The sequence below is a fragment of the Lynx canadensis genome, chromosome C2, assembly GCF_007474595.2.
Source record: "Lynx canadensis isolate LIC74 chromosome C2, mLynCan4.pri.v2, whole genome shotgun sequence".
Lineage (NCBI taxonomy): Eukaryota > Metazoa > Chordata > Mammalia > Carnivora > Felidae > Lynx > Lynx canadensis.
This window is the reverse complement of record NC_044311.2, coordinates 92760047-92763940: the sequence shown is the minus strand read 5'-3', so window position 1 is coordinate 92763940 and position 3894 is coordinate 92760047.

Genomic DNA, 3894 nt, shown 5'->3' with positions numbered 1-3894 from the left:
GGTCAACCAATCACCAGCGACAGCACAACCTGATGCGAAAAAGGCCCACCTGGACCTAAACCGGGAACTGCTGCAGCTTAAAAACTCCACCCCACCACACCTGGGGGTGACTTCCCTGACTCCATTCTCTCTCTCTCTCTCTCTCTCTCTCTCTCTCTCTCTCTCAGTCACAGAACCTCACCCGAGACCTTAGTTCCCAAATAAAGGCTTTGACTGCTAAAAGTTTTTAGCCTCTGACTCCTATCTTTACCCTGCCTTACACCTGACCCTAACATTTGGTGCCGAAAGCCGGGGGGAGGTAGTAGCTCGCCTCCCTTGGCTGAGCTCCCTCCTTGCCAAGCCAGAGGCCAACCACCCTACTCTCAAGCGCCTACAGGAAGCGGTAAGTAGGACAGACCCCTCCTTCCCTCCTCCAACTACGGCTGACACCCACAAGAGACGTCTAGCAAGTCAGTCTCCTTTCCTCTGCACACCGCAAGGCCCGCACACCAATAGGCCCCTTATTGCGGCGCGAGGGATGCCTCGCCCTGCCACGCCAATGGCGAGTAACGAGTCTAAACCTCCTCGATCTCTTACCTACCCCCCAATGTCTGTTAAAAAACTTACGGCTCCTGGGCTTACAAGGTGAACTTCGTCGTAACCGACTCATCCGCCTTTGCACTGTAGTCTGGCCTCTACAAATTAGATGATTCTCAATGGCCACCCGAGGGGTCTTTACAATACCAAATCTTAACCGATCTGGACAACTTCTGCCATCGGCTGGGAAAATGGAGAGAAATACCCTACGTCATGGCCTCTTGGGACCTCAGGTCTCGCCCCAACCTATGTTCCTCCTGCCCCTCTGCATGCATGCTCCTTGCCCGCCCACAACCCCCTGATGACCCCACCTCACCAACTTCCCCGATCTCCGACCCCTTAGAGGATCTAGCCACGCCGGGCACCAGCCCTCGCCCCCTTCCGTACTCCCAACCTCCAGCCGTCCCGCCCTCGCCTCCCATATCATCCCAAACTCGTGCTCAGGCCCCTCCCAGCGAACAGACCCCAGCGGCCATCTTACCTCTCCGTGAGGTGGCAAGACCTGAAGGCCTGGTTCGCGCTCCCGTCCCCTTCTCCCTCCAAGACTTATCCACCATTGAAAAGCGGCTAGGGTCATTCTTGTCTGACCCCACCCAATACATTAAGGAATTCCAATAGCTTGCCCAAGCCTACAGTCTCACATGGCATGAAATCCATGTAATCCTCACCTCTACCCTCACCCCTGAGGAGAGGGAGCGCATCCAGGCCGCAGCCAGGGAACATGCAGACCAAACCCACATGACCGACCCCACTATGCCAGTAGGGGCCGATGCTGTCCCGGCGGCCGACCCCAATTGGAACTACCAACATGCAGGCAATGGTCACCGGCGCCGGGACCAGATGATCCCGTGCCTACTAGCAGGCATGAGGGCAACCTCAACCAAATCAGTAAATTTTAACAAACTTCAAGAAATAATACAGGACCCCAGTGAAAACCCCGCAGCCTTCCTTAGTCGGCTCACAGAGGCACTTACCCAGTATACCCGACTAGACCCTACCACCCCCGCCGGGTTCACAGTATTGGCCACCTACTTTATTTCCCAATCAGCCCCTGATATTAAAAAAAAAAAACACTAAAAAAGGCCGAAGATGATCCTCAAACCCCTATGGCCGACCTGGTAAAGATGGCTTTTAAAGTTTTTAATGGCCGAGGAAGCTCAAGAACAACGGCGATAGGCCCGTCTCCAACAAAAGGTACAATTACAGACCCAAGCCTTGGTAGCTGCCCTGAGGCCAGCCACAATAAAGCCCTCTGGACCACAGCCCCCTCCGGGGCCAAGCTTTAAATGTGGCCAAGAAGGCCATTGGTCTCATCAGTGTCCCCATCCCAAAAAGCCTACCAGTCCATGCCCATTGTGCCAGCAAATGGGCCATTGGGAATCCTAACCCAGGGGACGACAGACTAGCAATGCCCCCACGTGGCGAGGCTTCACCCCGATTGGACTCTGCCTTCCAACTGCTGGAGATGGAGGATGACGACTGACCCGGCCCAGACTCAGTAACTCCGGTGACCCACGCTGAGCCCAGGGTAAAACTCCAGGTAGCGGGTAAGTCCATCTCCTTTCTGTTGGACACGGGGGCTACCTATTCTGTCCTGCCGAGCTATTCCGGCCCCACCACGCTGTCCTCCGTTTCCATCATGGGCATAAATGGCACCCCCTCCATTCCCCCATGCACACCGGTACTCACCTGCTGCCTGAATGGCTTCCACTTCTTCCACTCCTTCCTAGTCATCCCCTCCTGCCCCGTCCCCCTGTTGGGCCGAGACATCCTCAATAAACTAAAAGCCTCAGCAACCTCCCTATCTGCCTTACAAAGGCAGATCAACTCCCTAGCACAGGTCACTCTACAAAACCGACGAGCCCTAGATCTCCTGACAGCAGAAAAAGGGGGAACATGCCTGTTCCTGAGGGAGGAATATCGCTACTACCTCAATGAATCAGGCTTAGTTGAAACCAATATAGAACACCTAAAGGAAATCTAAAAAACTCTATCCACCTGCCCAGGATCCTCAGACGCCCTAACCTCCTGGTGGCAATCACCCCTCCTAACTTGGCTCCTCGGTATAGTCACCCCACTAGTTGGTATCTGTATAATACTTATGCTCTTACCTTGTTTTCTCCGTTTCGTACGAAAACGAATTCATGAAGTTTCCCAGGTTGCATTTCACCAGATGGTGGTCCGGCCATATTCCCGCATTCCAACCTCAGACCCCACATACCATGACGTCGCCCTTACACCCGCAGGAAGCAGCCAGATCAGATCCGTCGCCCATTATCACCAGTAAGAGGTTGGAATGTTAGGATGTCTTTGGAACCACAGTAGAGGGGATGGCCATCTCGCCAGCCAGCGCAACCCAAGGAAAAGCCCCTGGTAGCGTGCCAGAACGAATTGGAGGTCAACCAATCACCGAGCGACAGCACGACCTGATGCGAAAAAGGCCCACCTGGACCTAAACCTGGAACCGCTGCAGCTTAAAAACCTCACCCACCACACCTGGGGGCGACTTCCCTGACTCCTCACTCTCTCTCTCTCCCTGAGTCACGGAACCTCGCCCGAGACCTTAGTTCCCAAATAAAGCCTTTGACCGCTAAAATTTTTTAGCCTCTGGCTCGTATCTTTACCCTGCCTTACGCCTGACCCTAACACACCCAATGTTTTTTTCTCTTCTGCCCTTCAATTTCTGAGCCTATCTTAACCAAGAAGCCCTCCTATATACTAACCAGGGAAGTGGTAAGCTTTTTCCATCTCAGCAAATTTGAAACATTTACCTGTTTTGTTTTGCAAAGAATGTGTCTTTTCTACCCACTCTGCTTACCTCAACTCATAACCAACCACAATATTCTTTCCAATTTTGGAATCTAGAAAAATGTCAGGTGTTATAGGGCCACCAAAATAATGGCACTAAAGAACAATACTAAATACCGTAATATTAGTGTGTTAGTACTATACTACTTCGTGTTAAGATTGTTTGATTCTGGACTAAATGAAATGGAGTACCTGACCTTCATCAGCAAAATGACCTCACCAATTTCTTATTAGAACATGCATCCATAAGTCTGATAAGACTGTGGAAACAGAAGGAACTGTGGTAGAAAGGTACCTGGTCTAATTCGTCTTTTATCCTTTGCATCCAGCACAGAGAGTGAATGCTAATACATGCTTAATTTAATGTATGTATTCATGTACTGAAAAAGTTCAACAAATAGATGAGCAGTGGTACAGCAAGTAATCAGGCAAATACCAACATTATAAGGATTTTAGATTTTCTAAAAGTTCAATTAAATTAAAATACTGCCACTTTTCCAGAATACAGAA